This window comes from Strigops habroptila, chromosome 9 (genome assembly GCF_004027225.2).
Source record: "Strigops habroptila isolate Jane chromosome 9, bStrHab1.2.pri, whole genome shotgun sequence".
In the NCBI taxonomy this organism is placed as follows: Eukaryota; Metazoa; Chordata; class Aves; order Psittaciformes; family Psittacidae; genus Strigops; species Strigops habroptila.
Genome location: NC_044285.2, coordinates 6,491,893 through 6,508,283, shown reverse-complemented (window position 1 = coordinate 6,508,283; position 16,391 = coordinate 6,491,893). Strand labels below are relative to the sequence as shown.

At 43.6% G+C, this 16,391-nt stretch overlaps 1 long non-coding RNA gene across 1 annotated transcript; it reads left to right on the top strand.

Moving 5' to 3' along the window:
* The first annotated feature begins 1,495 nt into the window (after window positions 1–1,495).
* Window positions 1,496–15,927, top strand: LOC115612447. The gene is made up of 3 exons (XR_003993024.1): window positions 1,496–1,681; window positions 12,803–12,873; window positions 15,836–15,927. It is a non-coding gene; the product is annotated as an uncharacterized LOC115612447 (long non-coding RNA).
* The last annotated feature ends 464 nt before the right edge of the window (window positions 15,928–16,391 follow it).

The window sequence follows — 16,391 nt, the reverse complement described above, 5'->3', positions numbered from 1 at the left end:
AAGCAGAAACGCTTGTTCAAACCACAAAATCTAAAGGGAAATTTAAGGTGGCCTGCGGCTTTTAACAAGAAATTTTTCCTTTTACATACTGAGAGTTTCTCACAGCAACGCACCGGTGTTTCAGCAGGGAGGTGACACCTCCCCAGCAGGACCCAGAGCACTGGAAATGCAAGGGATGCTCAGGAGGTGGGACAGCAACGGGGACATCACAAAAGCTGGGATAATGAATTCAAAATGCATATTTCAAGTGGAGATCTCTATGTTGGAAAAGTGTAGGGGGTCACTTGAAGAGCAGGCTATGCACAGAGGTTTTAAACTCAAAACACGTGAAGGTGAAAAGCCCCAGTGCAGCCGGTGCTCAGCGAGGCCCCTGGCATAGTGCAGCACATCCTTATTACTGCAGTGCTCTGCCTCGCACTGGAAAATGTATTTATTTAGTGGTGGCCAGTGGCTGTGTTCACGCATTCCCTTGTGACAACAGTGTCTGATGTGTGGAAACCCAGGTTGTGTTACTAAAGCTGGGGCATCTCTGCACTCGCTGCCTTGCGCGTGTTTACTGAGCTCAAACCCTTTTGCTTGCTTTGTCTCAGACTGCAGCCTTGGAAATGCAGTATAAAATTCCAGCAATTCCCTGCAGCGGAGCAGAGGCTGCCACGTGGGCAGGTCCATGCGTGACCACCGGTGCTCTCCACCATCAGATGTCTTCATGTAACTCCAGACTCGGACCGAGATTAGCTTTCAGCCGGAATGCACGCTTGCGGCTCTTCCAGGGAGTCTCTGCAGGAAGCCTTGTGTGCTGTTGAAGGGTTTCATTTCGTTTCCCTGCACGGCTTGTAAAAGGCTTCTTGGAAACCAGATCTTTGCATTTTACTGGAGTTCACTTATCTGCCAAAAGCTGTTTCAAGTTACTCTTTCCAAGCCATATTAAATGAATCCTTAGGTAAGGAGGTACTAACAACAAGAACTGTGTATCTTTGTTGAGAAGTCACCGTTTCTAATTACATTCCCTCCTTATAAGCTCTAATATTGAGGACTGCAAAATGAGGTCAACCTCTATTAAATGCAATGCCTTTCCCTGGAGCTGGCAATGAAAGCAGCTTCACAACAAAGGTTTCTATTTAAGGGGAGGGGGAGTTTCTATTACAAAGAAGTCCCCTAACTCAGGGCAGGGGCTTCATTTTCATTTGCTGGCTACAACAAAATGAAAAGATTTAGGTTGAGACTTTAACCAGTGCTTATCTGAAAAAAACCAGATAGGAGATGAGTTAAAACATGAAGATGGGGAAGAGCAAAAGCCATGTTGCTGCAGGAGCTGACCTAGAACCAGTCTGACAAGCAACACCTTAAATTGCAGGCAGCTCCAGAGGGGCAGAAAGCAGAGTTGCACCCGTGAACCAAATCAGGGCTGTAATGAGCCACAGTTGCATGCAGTGAGCAAAAGGGTTATAACAGGAGGAGCAGGGTTCCTCTTTTTCTTTTGCTGCAGGGTAGACACAGTTGGTTCCCCATAAGTGCCCCAAGGAACAGGCAGAGTGCTCTGCTCCTTAAGGAGATGAAATAAAACCTGTAATGGATACAGCAGCTAATTCTGCACCCGGCAAAGAGTGCTGTTTGTGCTGGGACCCTCTTGCTGGGCAGCTCTTGTGGCCATCTGCCTGTCAGGCAATGTCCTGCCTGGCTGGTAAGTGCAAACCTCTGATTTTCACACGTCAGAACTGCAGTGGCTTGAATGGGCTGATTGGTGCTACTGGAGCTGTTTGTGTGGCTCTTTAGGTTGCTGTTTTAAGCTAAGTAGGCACAATGCTGCATTAAAAAATACATTCTCTTTTACGCTAGAAACTGGAGGTAAAGATGGTCGTAACTTGTAAAAACTGCTGCTGCTGTGATAATAGTCTTAACAACTGGTAGAAGAAGTTTGCCCTTTCTTTGAAGGCGTTTTTTCTCCCTGCAGCCTCGCAGGCAGATACTTGCCAGGCAGTTGCTAAAACACTGCGCCTGCCAGACGCAAGGGGATTATTCTGGCATCGGCTCTTGCCTAATATTAACTGCGCTGCGTTAAGGTCGCCATGCTTGATGCTGTGTCGAAAGCAGCTTTGAAAAGGCAGCTAGCTGCCTGCTTGTCCACCTCCTGCCTCTGCCTGCTCAGGCCCCCCCTCCATGCAGCTGAGCTCTCTGCTTTACACTTTTAATCAGTGGCAATATCATGCAAATGATATCTGCCTTTATTAACGCCCCGGCATGCCGGTGACGCACTGCAGCCTTTCTGGCAGGAAACCAAACGCTATCCTGGGGTGTGCTGGGAAGCAGGATTCCGATCAAACCTTCCCCCCCATCGCAGATTCTCGCCCTTTAAGAGAAAGCCTGCAGTAATTTTCCATTACCCCGCGCGGTCTATGTCTACGTGGCAGGAATTGTTTGTGGAGGCTGGAGCATCACGGGTGAGGCGCAAGCCCCAATCCGGCTGCCGTTGCTTGGCTACGCGCTCGGCATGCCGGCAGCACGCCAGGCTCCTGGGAAGCACCTTTGTTCCCGAGGAGGGATTTGAGTTGTGTTTTCATGCCGAAGGCAAGGGACAAATGCTGCCGTTCTCCAGCAGCCCGGCAGAGCTGGGGTTTCCAAATAGCATGAGCCAGCCAAATCCGAAGTAGTAATAATATGCTCAGCGTTCATCTCCTGTGACGGTTTACTCTGCCTTTGCACAAGGAAATGCCTTTCAAGCAGCACGTGTTTTTTGTTTGCTGTAGCACTGATCATAATAGTCACTCAAGGCAGCCTGTTGAATCAGGGGGAAATAATGTCAGCATAATGCTCCTGCTTTTGTTGTTTCTAGCTTATAAACTATACAGATCGTTGTTCTGCAACTTGATAAACAGATTTCTGTTTTTATGTAAGCTGTGGAGTCCTGATGGGTGAGTTTCTGCTTTAGTCTGCTGAGGCTTGTCTGAAATGCCTGAAATACTTCAAATGCCACCAGCCAAATCCGCAGCAGTGTGGAGGATCGGGTTTGTGTGCTGTCCCTGCTCGCTGGGGCTGGGCTGCAACTAGGGCAGCAGCATTAATGCAACAGGCGTTTTCATGATGTCTCCACACAGCTTCAGTTCTGGGATAGCTTATTTTAGTTGTGTGAGGCTTGATGCTTCCATTAATAACACAGCTTTGTGTTGTCAAGGACTTTTCCTTACACCAGCAGCCAAACCTACACTGGTAACTGTAAAGCAAACAAGTCTTCCCTGTTTGGGGAGGTAATGCTGATCTTTGCTTTCTGCAGCAGCTCCAGGCGCCCTCAGGAGCTGGCCCCCAGGAGGAGTGAATGAATGAACATGTTTTGGGGTGTCTGGCTAGCACTGGAAACCTGAGAATTAAAGCACTTGGTATAGGGAGGAACACACTGAGCGTCAGCTTTAATTTTGCTTCATGGCGTATGAAGCCAGAGGGGAAATTTTATGCTCATAACCTGGCATCCTTCATCAGATGAATGAGCCTCACCCAGCAGAGCCTTGGCACAGCTGTGGAGGGGCCACCTACCCAGCCGTGCTCCCTGGGTGAGGGCTCCAGATGAAGTGGCTTTTAGGTGGGGGCATAGCCCACCCTGGCACCCCAAAATGCTTGTCTCCTAACCACAACCCCCCTGAGGTTTCTAGTTTAAAGATCTTGGCTTCCTGGAATCCCTCAAAAATTAGCCATGGTCTCTGCTTTCTGTGCTCCTTTTCTTTTTGGTCCTGTTTCCTTACTCCAGCCTTTCTACCACCTCCTCTTCACCCTTGCTGTTGGTGGCTCTGTTGCTGCCACCCAGCAGCTCAGCAGATGCCCCTACCACTGGGGGGCCTGTACAGCGCTCCCCACGTCCCAAAGAGCCATGCACAAAGGGCATGTTTAGCAGCCTGGCTGTCACCTGGAATATGTTTGTCCTTCATGCATGAATTCTGCCTTGTATGTTGGGAATGAGTGAGCATGTGTTTAGGATGGCGAGTTTGCATATCCCTCGGTCAGATTTTCCCATATGGATAACTTGGTGGTTAAAAGCAGCGCCTTATCCACCTTATAGTTAGTGCTCTGTTCAGTTAAGCTTTTTGACTTATCTGTTCTTGGATTGCTTTTTTCTTTTAAAGAAGTAAACTGCTGCCTCTTAGCAATTTTAGAAAATCTTGGTATCTGAGAACAGTTGAGTTTGGCTCCTGAAAAGCAATTGTGAGTAGTAGCCCTTTTCTTTGTGTTTTCCGATGTGAAAAGCAGATCTTCTGAACTCCTCATCTGTTTAAGAAGTCAACTTTTAATACAGAGTCTTACAAAGGAGAGTCCTTTTCTGGAATTCCTTTGTCCCTGATCTGTGTGTGTGTGCCACCACCACGGCTTGCCTTTGCTTGGGATTTGCTCTGCACAGTAAAATGTGGAGGATCCAGTCTGCCAGGAGGAGGGTTTGCCTCCCTTGTTGGAGCAGTTAGGAATGTGGGTGAGTCACTGCCTTGTTTGAGGAATGAAACCTTCCAGCCCAGTTTCTTATGCTTTTTTTGCTTTTAGAACTGCGGTGGTGTTGAAGGTAACTTGCACTCCAGTGGCTTCTCTGGGGCTCAGTCTTAACATCTGGCTTCCCATTTTGTATTTCCCTCTTAAAAGCACATAGATGAGACTACATCCTTCTGTGCGTGCTCAGAAATCCATAGGATCCAGCAGCCCGTATGAGATCAGAGCAAAACCACTTCTGTCCCCAGCGAGCAAGGCTCGTTTTCAGCACAACTGGTGCAGCAAGGTTTAGTTCTTCTACAGCAATGTCACGAATTAAAACAGCAGCAATTTCCAAATCAAAATTAGAACAGTCTTTGAGGACAGTTTGTTTCAGGAAGGCGAGAAAAGCAGAGAAGGAAAGAACGTGTGGGAAAGACACCAAGAGCACAGCACGATTTTCTAACTTCTCGAGCTTTCAACTGTTTGATGAAGCTCAGGGACCTGTGGCCATTTTGTGAATGAACTGCCTGATTTCAGAGGGTATAAACACCTCAGGTGCTATCACTACCTTTGAAAATAGAGTCCTTCATTTACGTGGATGCTTAAGTGTAGGTTTTTGTGTTTTGCAGACTGAGAAAAAGAGATACTAAAAGACTCTTCACGCATATATTGTGCCATTTTCCTTTACTGCAATTTGACATCTAAGCCTGATCTTTTTTTTCTTAATATAATAGATAGCTTTCATTCTTGTGACTTTTTTTTACACTTCAAATCTGACAGTTATTCCCAAAAGCTCAGTATTTATATTTATTCCATAGCAAGCATGTGACTTGTGTGACTGCATAATTATATCAAAATGGATTTGGGTTCCTTTTGTGGCAAAATGTTCTAAGGCTACAGATAAGACCTGAATGCATAATCAGCTCCGAGTATTGAGATTACAAGGAAAACTATCTACACAATCCTACAGATTAAGGTCATGCATGAGATATTTCAATTTCCTTCCTGTGAGGTTTGATTGCAAGATGTAGTCTGCTCCCCCTGACTTCTTAAGATGAGAAAGCTTGAAAAATTGACCAGATTCTGTCAAACTTGCTGCCAGAGGATCTGGAGGTGTTGAAGAAATAGGGAACTGTGAGGAAAAGAAGAAGTAGGGACCAGGAGGGTCAAAATCCCTGCTGGCTCACAGCTTGCAAGCGAGGAAAGCCACCAGAACTTGATCCCCTATAGAATTGACTATATAAGAAGGGGTAGCCCTCCCTTCTCTTTGTCGCTGTGATTGCAGCAGCGTTTCAAGGCTGCGGTTAAGACCAAGGCTCCGTTGTGCCAGGCCAAAGAATGTGTCCTTGCAAATAGAAGATGCAAAGTGAGGATAGGAGAAATATGCAAAGCAGAATGGAGGTCATGGGGAAGCACCTATGGAAATTCAGTTGTAGGAGGGGTTTTCCCTCCCTGGAGGCAGATACATGATCAGACAACATGCCACATTGATGGAAGGTAGAATTGGGATTGCTTTCTGTGGGCCAGGCGTTCACTGAAGACCACTGCTCTAAATCCACCAGGAACTGAATGTTTTTTGTAGGGGTGGCTATTCTTCTGCTCGAATTTCTCTGAGATCTCCAGTTCTTTTTTCCACAAGCTATTGAAAACCATCTGATGGGAATACTTCCAGTAACTGATTGTGACATACAAATGGGGTGTATCCTGATGGAGAGCAAACCACCCTGTTTTTAACACTTACATATTGAGCGGCTGCATGCACTCCCTCTCAAAATAACCTGTCGATGGAACAATTTCACCCTGTTGCAGACATTACCAGTGACTCCTGTCCTTCATGATCCTGTAACTAGGGCATTGCTGCTGCCTGACTGCATGCCCCAGGGGAGCCTGGTGGTGGTTGTGCAAACCTGATTGGGCTGAGAAAGGGGTGGAGAAATGCAGTTCTCTGCCCAGGATATATTTAGTGAATGCAGCTGTGGGAGGCAACAGGAACAAGAGAGCTCTTGTATTGCCAGAGCTCTGACAGCTCACATGCCTAAATGATCTGCTAGTTTCTTTTTTCCATTTTTCCACCCCTCTACAGTGTTTTTAATTTGAATGTGAAGTTATACTTTAATGTAGTCAGGGTTCTTCCTGGAGCTTAAAAATGAGGTGTGTTATGGTGGCAGACTTGCTATAGCTTTTGCAAGGGGAGCAGCATGCTCATCCTCACATGCACTGGACCTTCTCCATGACAAGCAGGGAGATTTGACTTCATTTTCATCCATTAGGGAGGACAGTGGTGTAGGAATATGCCTTCTGTGTACACTGTAGTGCTTGCTCGGACTGGAAGCAGCACTAGTATGGCCACTTCCAAGCAAATAAAATCTGCTTCTTGACTAGGGCTGCTGAGCAGGGGTGGAGAGTGTGCTTTTGGTATGCAGTGCACTTCATTGTGCTTTCAGTCCCTGGGCATCCTCTGCTGGCATCCTTGGGAGTCTGATCCAATATCTGCTGGTATGTCATGGAATAAAAGAAGAGCACAAAAATAGGTTTACCAACCCGCTGGGTCAAGTGGGAGCATGTTACTGTTGTTCTGCATTAGGAGGCAGTTGTCTGTACTCTCTGGCCATGTTCAGACTTGTGTCTGGAGAAAAAGACCGAGGCTGGGAATTCCCTGTGCATCTTCTTCCCTGGCTTGTTCAGCAGCACACAAGCCACGACTTAAGTCTGCTGCAGGCATTAAAAGTTTATGACAAACTAAACGGCAGAATATAAAAAGAACATTTATTTTTTTTTTTTGTCCTAATGCAGTTAAGGAGTTAGAAAAACAAGTCGGGGGGTGGGGGGGGTGGGGTGTGTCCAAAGTACATCTCTGTGTCTGGGCACAGCCCAGGGGTGACAGACATACAGATTTAGATGGAGGCAGACCATGCCATCGCTTTCTTAGCGCTTGCCCCACTTTATGGTGTTTTTCCATCCTCGGCAGCATTGGTGGCAGATGCTGGAGTGACACAGCCAGCTTTCCTCTGCCAGGGCAGCCCCCGACCTTTCCCACCCCATGGCAGGCAGCCTGGGTTTGCTGGTCCTGTGGCAGTGAGTTGTAACTGACTGAGATCCGTATGGGAAATGCAGTGCCTGTGGGTGGCTTTCATGGATCCACCATAGGCTGGCACAGATCCTGGAACATCATGCAGTTTTTATTAAGATCTGGATAGAGCTGTCCCACCTTTGCATACTGTGACCTGAGGGAGTTTCAGTGGTCAGTTAGTGTATCAGTGTTTAGTAATGAACATATCTGCACCGAGTCTGATGCCCTGGGTACCCATGCAGCCGTTTCCGTGCCTAATCTTGCCTGTGCCTGAGCCTGGGTTTGTTTTCAGCAGTTAAATGGTTAACTTCAGGACTAATTGGCTCCGAGAGCTCCAGTCCTTTGCAACAGATTATTGGCATGCTGGTAACTGCAGCTCCCTTCCTTCCCTTCCCCCATCATTATAAAAACATGTACTGTAGCGAGAAACCAAATACCACATGGCGCCCTACACGGAGCCCATCAGCGCTCCAGCTCGCTATTTAGCACAAAAAGTTCCTTTATATTTGGGAAGCGGAGGGAGAAAATTCTGGAAACACAAGATCGTGGCGATGCTGGCTGAATCAGCACATTTATTTGCACTGTACAGGAGACCAGAGCCCACCCTGCACAAACCCACTCGGTGTGGGGAAGAGTCCCGGCTGCTTTTCTAAAGCAGAAGGGAAAGGCTGGTCTGTGCACAAGGAGAGCTCTGCACTCCCCATCGCTTCTCTATCCGGTTACAGATTTAGGGGGGGCTTTTGGGAGTCCCCGAGGGACTGAGTGTAAAGAGAGAAAAATAAAAGCTTTAAAAAAAGAGGAAAATGAAGTTGCATTTGTGGTTCCCTGCGGGGACGTGCGTGGTTTTAGGCAGCTGTCTGCAGAGGCAGTCGCCATTTCGTGAAGCAGCATTAATGCAGCAGGAGGAGACATGTTGTGTTCATGGGAGCTTGTATTGTAAGGTTTTTCTCCTTGGTTTTAATCAAAAAGCTTATTCATTCCACCCTCACTCTCTTTCAGTCCCAAAGGTTTCATTTTCTAAAGGTAAAAAGGTAGTAACAACAAGTAAGAAAAACAAGGGAAAAGGGGAGAAGTTCCCCTGAGGGGATCACAGTGTGCAAGCAAAATCAGGTCTCTCTCCAAGAGACTTAACAAATTTCGGAGGTGTTACATGGTTCCAAAAATGCCCCCAAGCCTGTAGCAAGGATAACCAGGATGATAAACACGGCTGCACACGCAGCATCACAGGGGCAGAGCTGATGTGTCCATCGAAAATGTAGTCCATCAGGTATCTTTTAAACAGAGGATTTGTTTCTGGCATGAAAAGATGTCCGACTGCTCCGTGCACATGTGATAGTGGCTCTTTTTGACTTGCACAGGCTGACTTGACTTCCAGGTATCGAGATACTAGTTTGGATCTAAAATCTCCGACTGTCACTAGCACTGCAGAACTGCCTGTTTGATCAAAAGAGAAAATACTGATGGTGGCAGGAGCGAAATCGGACTGAATCCCCTTTAGCACAACATTTAGAGTGGGAAACAGCATTTTCATTAAGGGTCTCCAGTGCTGGAATTTACTTTTTCCACTCTGGGACCCTTCCCTTCAAAATCCATTATAAGGCTCATTTATTTAATTAGTCTCTGGGAGCTGGGAGAGGGAGCATTAATGCTGATCTTTGGGAATACAAGTGATATTGTTGCATTTGATTTTGGTTTCATGTCATTATTTTTTGGTTTCAGAGTCAGGAAAAGCTGCTCATTTATTTTTCATGTAGCTGTATTTTTATCCTGGCTTCTTAAGGAGGCAGGGTTTATGAAGTCATGCTGTTAGAGGCCCTGAGCTTTTGATCTGATGTTTAGTTTCAACGAGTTCTAGAGTTTCTGCACTTTGGGGGAGACTGCAGGTTGTGGAGACAAATTAGTGCTTCTGCTAAAGAATGAACTGCGAAGTGAGTGCGATGGCTGTCTTTTCTGCTTTCCTTGCTGACGAAGCCAGCAGCATCTACCTGGCAGTTGATGGGTCAGTAATGCATAGCTCAGAAATATCACAGCCTCTGCCTGAATGTGGTGCAGGAGCAGGGGTGCTGCAGCAATGCAGTGCTAGTTGGGTATGTGACTGCTGACTATCAGGAAAGTCATTTCAGCTGATTTTAACTTCTAACCGTGACATTCAAATCCAAACTAGGACTGCAAGGAGGATTAGTCATGTTTAAAATCAAGAGTAAGTCAGATTCTTCCATGTTGGCTGCAGTTGAATGTTGCAAGGTCTTTGATCTCCTTGCTCTGGGTGTCCCTTTTCAAGCCTGTTGCCTGCAGAGATTTCTCTGAAATGGTGATTCCTTCATTACAGGCAAACAATGTAAAGATACTTTTTTTGCCGCCTCAAGATCTTTATTTTCTTGTTTGCATTAAATCCACAGGTCAAATGTAACTTGAATGCAGTGTGCACTAGTGACCAGCAATACATACAGTACAGATCTCTCATATGGAGTTCATGTACATCTTTGATTTGATCATATAAGACTATACATTATAATAATAGAAAGCATAAAGTAGCTTTCATATATAAAAATTATTTTTCCATCATATACTAATGTGCCTTTCTGAACCTCTTAATTAGGTTATATTTTCTGTTTAATTCAATTGTATTAACATCACTTGAATAGGCTTCAGCTTTGGTTCCAATTTTCATTATCTTTAGAGTGTGTGTGTATATGTGTATAAAGAAAGATAATCCTTTATTCATCTTTTGAATAGAACAGTTTTCATACAGTGAAAGTAGTGTCCCTGACTGCTTATTATCAGCACCTGATCCGCCAGCCAGGAGCGCAATATCTTAATAATTGGAGTTTAAGTAAAAAAAAAAGACCAGTTATTAAAGTTCTAGCTTTTCATTTTTGTTCATGATGGAATTCTAAATTATTCAAGCATTTGACTCCTATTTCCTACCCATACAAACCTATGTTCCCTGTATGTGTTTTCCTCCAAATGTCTCCTCTATCTTACACACTAGTTCAGAGTGTTCAAATGTCCTGTTTAATACCAGTAATGCGTGTGGCTTGTTACTAGAAAATTTTAGATAGTTTCCCAATTAAATGCATTTTATTTTGACCTATTTGCTTCTACTCAAGTCTAATATTTGGTCTGTTGAGAGTCAGTGTTCAGCTTTATAGAAAGCTTTTAAAGGTACGCTGAAGGAGATAAGTAACAGGTGAAGTACCCGGCACTGTTGATATTATTCCTTTTGCAATTGCATCTCCATGTGCAAAACTACATGGTTGCTCTTCCTCTTGAAATTCAGACCTCTGCTTTATGTCCTCTTTCCCTTCTATGGACTGGGTTAGTTCAGTTGCATTTTCCAAGTACTGACATACATGTTAATTCCTAAATTCACTTCATATGCTTCCAGATCCTTAGGATAACATTCAGTTTAGACACACCAAGAAAAACCTGGAGTGATTCCACTGACCTGAATGTAATTACTCAGTGATGAATTAAAGGCACAGGCACATAATTTAAGACCCACGTGTTTGATGTAAGCTTGAAGAGATCAGCTTTTGTCATTAAATGTTTCTAGACCTCAAAACAATTTGTAGAGAGAGGTAACAGCCTCTTAAAATCCACAGTTAAATCCACTATTAAATTTTGAAGACTCTAAGTCACATTTTGGGCACGCAGAACCTTGTTCGGGTGTTCCACTGGGTGAAACTGCAGTGAAGTTGCAGTCTGATGTTTTTCGGAGAGTAATCAAGCGCTGTGGATGTCTCGCCCAAGATGTCTTGCTGCTTTAATTGTGCCATTGACCTCATTTTGTGACAGGACCATACCAACAGTGTGTTTTCTTGGGCCGCTGCTGTTTTCTCACCAGTTCACCTTCTAATACTAATCTTTGACTAAATATTGAAAAGACCCCAAACACTCTGAATGATTTCAAGCTGAGTCAAGATTATCACCTTTAATGGCTTGGTCAGGGAGAAAGGGTATTTGTTTCAACATGCAAATCTGCTGCCTGCACTAGTTAAAGCTGCCAGTTCTAGAGTTGAGATAGATGACATGCCTGACATGCACAAAACTGCTCTATTCCCTAGGCTGATGAGCTCTTCTAGCTGGGTAAAGCTCTGGCAGGAGCCGGTTTATAGTGAATCGACTCTAGGTAGGAAATACAAAAGCTCATGGGAAACATCAGTCTGACACAAACTATTTCTGTTTGGGTGACATTCTAATCCAAGTGTGTCCCTGATAGAGTATCACTACATCACACATTGATTGGACTCCACATCTAACAAGTATTGACAAATATGAAGAAGTTTGGTTTGAGCTACAAATAGAAGGGGTCTTCTCTCTATATATGGCCCTTTACAACAGGGCGATTCAGTACTTCGTCAGACTGTCTATAAAATAAAGCAGTATATACTTGTAAGGTTTCAGAAAAAAAAGCACATTTTCTTTTCACTGCATGGGGCAATTTGCTGAATAATGCATCATTTTGTCAACTATTACATAGCAATCAATAAAATGCCCTACGGTGCTACCTGCACACAAGAGACAAGAATGAAAATCGTTATGGAAACAGGCTTGAAACTTGCTTGAAATTAAAATCCCCGTTCTATACTTGCGGCTTTGGAGGCCTGGGTTGTTTTTCTTCTCATTCTAGAGTAGCTGTAATTCATCTTGTTCAATTCGAGCAAAATTCGTCTTGTTTGCAAGGCTTATATAAAGCCTTTTGCCTACAAACCTCCTCAGAGGTTTACCAAGAAGGTGTACTTGTTGTTATGTTCCTCATCTAAACTTTCCAAAGGCTTCACCAGAACTCAGAGAGTTAGTAAAAAATGAAAACTCTGAGCTTATAATGTTTTGGGGCTGTTTTGGGTTTGGTTTGTTCCTGATTTTGAGGTGTAAACACGTTTGTGGTAAATCTGTTTCCCCTTTTCTGATTGTATTCTTTGAGCAATCAAGCTTTACTGGCTCATGTTCGCAGTACATAAATTTCAAGGATGGACAGAGGAATGCTTTTAGAAAGTGAATTTTGAATCTGCACAAGGAAATAATCATGCTAGAATTTCAAAATATCCATGTTAATGCAAAAAAACCCACAATGAAATTGTTAGTCATTTCATGGTCTTGGTCTTCTAAAATGTGGGTTTTTTTCGCAGCTACATTTAAATTTCAAAAGATTTTGCTTAAAAGTCATAATGTTCTCTTCTGACTCTTTACCTAACAATTGTGTGATATTAGAGAATGGGAGAACAGTATCTTTGTTTTGAAACAGAAGATTGGGTATGGCTCTTTATTTTGCCAATGCTTTTACAGACTCTCGATAGAACGATGACCATCTCCCAGCTCAGCAGAACGCTGCTGTGACCGTATTTACAGCCAGAAGGGTAAGACAAAGCACAATTTGCAGCTTCTACCTTTTAAACAGCTTTAAACCCCAACCAGTATGTCTAATCCTTCGTGTTTCCAGTCCTGCAAGTTTCCAAGCAGCAAACTTCATGAGTACGGAGAAGTTAAAGCGTGTAAGTCAGGTCAGAGAACCTGCTTTTGCATGCTGTAGCTACAAGTATTAAAGATCCTGGGAAGGTGCACATTAGTTTCTTAGTTGCTTTCAAAGGTGATTTCATTAATAAGCAAAGTTGCCTCATTCTTTTCCATGTGAGGAGACATGTGATACCTTGTTAGCACTTGTATAAATCCCAGTGTCCACGCAGGTACAGGCAAAATGGTCAAGTGGCATTTTTTTCTACTATGTCCCAGTCTTCTGATAAAAGTTTGCCAAGCTTTGCCATTCTCTAACTGTGAAACAGTCTGGAGTTGAACTGTTATAAGAGTTCATCAAAATAAGGACTACTGTTATCTTACCCGCTTTTCCTGTACCACCAAGACTGCCATTTAAGGCAATCGCTGTGTGCTAAATGCTGACCAAATACAGCATGACTGAGATGGTTACTATTTCTTGCAGTTCAGATGGCAGCAAAGAATAATTTGAAGATGATCTGTAATAATAACAAAGAACGTCAAGTTTTAAACCTCCTTAAGAAAAGCGGACTTGATTTCTCAGGGAAAACGTATGTCCATAGTCCAGTTAATATTAAGTACAATAATCCTCTCAGTAGACAATGGTTAGTGGTCTTTTATTTCCCTTACTGTATACAGGAACTCGTGCAAAACTGAAGTAGTGAGGTGGGTGAGTTGTTCAGGAGATCTAAAATTTGAGCTCAGGCCGCAAGATCACGTGTACGGAAACAGAACTGATTCTTTGATGCATTGTGTTAAAATTCGTTGACGAAAGACTGTTCAACCCCACAAGAGACATTGGTTCCATTTCTCACTTCCATTATGTGTCTTACTATTTTATTATGACTTATTTTACTTTGAAAACAGGAATAAAGAGAGATACATCTTGGTTAAAGTTGCTTCATTTTGAATGAGCCAAAAAAGCACTCGTGTTTGGCTTAGCAGACTGAAAGATGTTTTTTCTTTACCATATGCTTATGACACTGATAAGAACTTGTTTCTAATTATTTATGGTCGTAAATCTTTGTCTTGCTGCTCACAAGGTTCATCATCACTTTCAACTCGAGCACCATATTAGTGCTAGCAAAAGCACCATATTAACATCATCTTGATTTTCGCTGTTAAATCCCGGAAATATAAAAGGGCATATGTGGAAGTTCTCTCTCTGTAGATAGATGTGTTGCAGTTATTCATCACAGGCTGGAGCAAAAGTCTGGGTTTGAATTCCAGTTCCAGACCCAGAGGAGAACGAATAGCACGAGCTGGTTCCTAGAACGCTGCCCCCAAATCCCAGGTTTTCAGAGGTGTGATAGAAGGTAATTTGAATCTGACTGCGATTTTAATAGGGAATTACTGAGGAAGGAAACAGAAGGGGGGGGGGTTGGAAAGCAGATTGTTTGGTTTAGCAACATATTACAGGTTACATACGAAGTTACAAAACAGAGCTATATTTCATTTGGGACAAAGCGAAAATTTCTGTGAACACCCAGTTTGCAGGAAGTGAAATGCCTACCACAAAACAGCTTGCTGCGTTCAAAGGGCATTTGATATCCTGTTTGCATATTCTCTATCGAAATAATCCAAACTATTATGTTTGGCTTGGGGCCTAGAAAATTGTTACTGATTTCTCCTCCAAAGCGATGGCGTTTTGGTTGAAGAAAACTTTGGTGTCATCGCACACATCTATCTCTCAATCTTGTTTAGATTCCTGTTTTCCACTTCAAAAGGCAATATTTTAACCATTATATCAAATATTGGTGTCAGATCTCTGGGCTTTCTGGTTTATTTGTGCCTTCAAAGCACCGTATGCTACATTTGCACCTCATGTATTGCAAGGAAGAAGATTCTTCACCAATCTTTTGGTATCCTCTGGTACAAAGGGCATGTTGGGGCACGCAGGGAAGGGCCACTGCCCTGTGACATTATCATTTGCTTTAGCATGTTGTCCTAAGGGATGATAACAGTCTTCATGGGAGCTGGGGGGAAAGGAAAAAAGGCTGTGTAAGAAAATAGTTTGGGCGAGTACCAGAGGGCGAGGTTGTGTGGAATTCTAGCCGCAGATGCAGTCTCAGAAAATAGTTCCCAAATTAGTAATGGAAACATTAAGTTGTCTCATTATTATCAGACACGTGGATCATAAAATATGGTTGAAGTATTTGGTGTAATTATACACAAAGCAAGAAAGCGTGTCTTCTAGAAGAGAAGAAATAAACTGTCTGGAGGAATTTGCAGATGGGTAGAAATGCTGAATTTAGAAGGGAAAAAATGGGGTAAGCACAGAGGCAGCAGGAATGAGAACGTTGTGTTTATACAGAGCTGACCACGGGAGATGAAAATGTGGAAAAGGAGGCTAGCACTGTTCTGTTCATTAGGAGAGAAGGATGCAAACAGTCTGTTACTGGTACGTGAACAGTAAAGTTGTCTGACGAGTGCCACAGCTCTGAGTGACTGTACTGTGCGTTCACACACACACAACTCACATAAGGCCAAGAAACAGTAAGAGGTAATGGATGCTTGTGTAAGGTTTTGTGTAGCTGCTATAGGCCTTTGTGGCCAGGAAGCAAAAGGGCAGCAGTGATCTTCCAAAAACATTTCTGTAAATTTACATGAATATTTTTAAGAGGAATTGTCTATTATACTAGTCAGGCAGGCTGGGATAATTAGAGAAATCAGATAATAGTTTGAGCATGGAGGTTTGGTCTTAGTTACAATCTTCTGGCTGGAATCACACTACTCTTACAGAGTGCAACTATGTCTTGAATGCCTGATCTCTTTTCTGCCTTTCACATGGCTATTACAAGTGATGCAAGTATGTATTTTTTGTTGTAGAAAGGTATTTGTGTTCTGGGGAGAAACAATAGAAAGGCTGGAAATTGTACACTGAACTTCTAATCTTGGTCCCTGCTGTGAAGTCATCCCTGGCAGTGTTGTCTGAAAATGCCAACGTAAGTAGAAGTGCTTTTGCTGCACCCTTCTTTTATCTAGTTGCTGCCTTATCCTTGGTTGCCTTTCCCCTTTCCTCACTGTTGCTGGTTTTCCAAGGAGGACAGCATTGGGCTCTGTCCATGGAAACACCTTTACATAGAGCTATGTGTGAATAGTTACACTGAGAGCAGAGCAATTCTTGCTTTCGCAAGAATCTGAATGGGAGTCAAGTTGCAAACCAGGCTTCCTGCTCTCCATGGTCTCCATAGACTAGAACTTCAATTATTCCCCTTGTGTGTGTGGGGAAAAAAGGCCTTTTGCCCTTTTCCAGTGAGAAGCCATATCTGCTGTTTTGTTCCACTGTTGATTCCTTGGCTGGGGACTCTAGTGCTGTGGTACCTTTATGCAGGCCATCACCATCCCTACAGAGAAAAGCTTGGCTTTTCTGTGTATTTTGAAA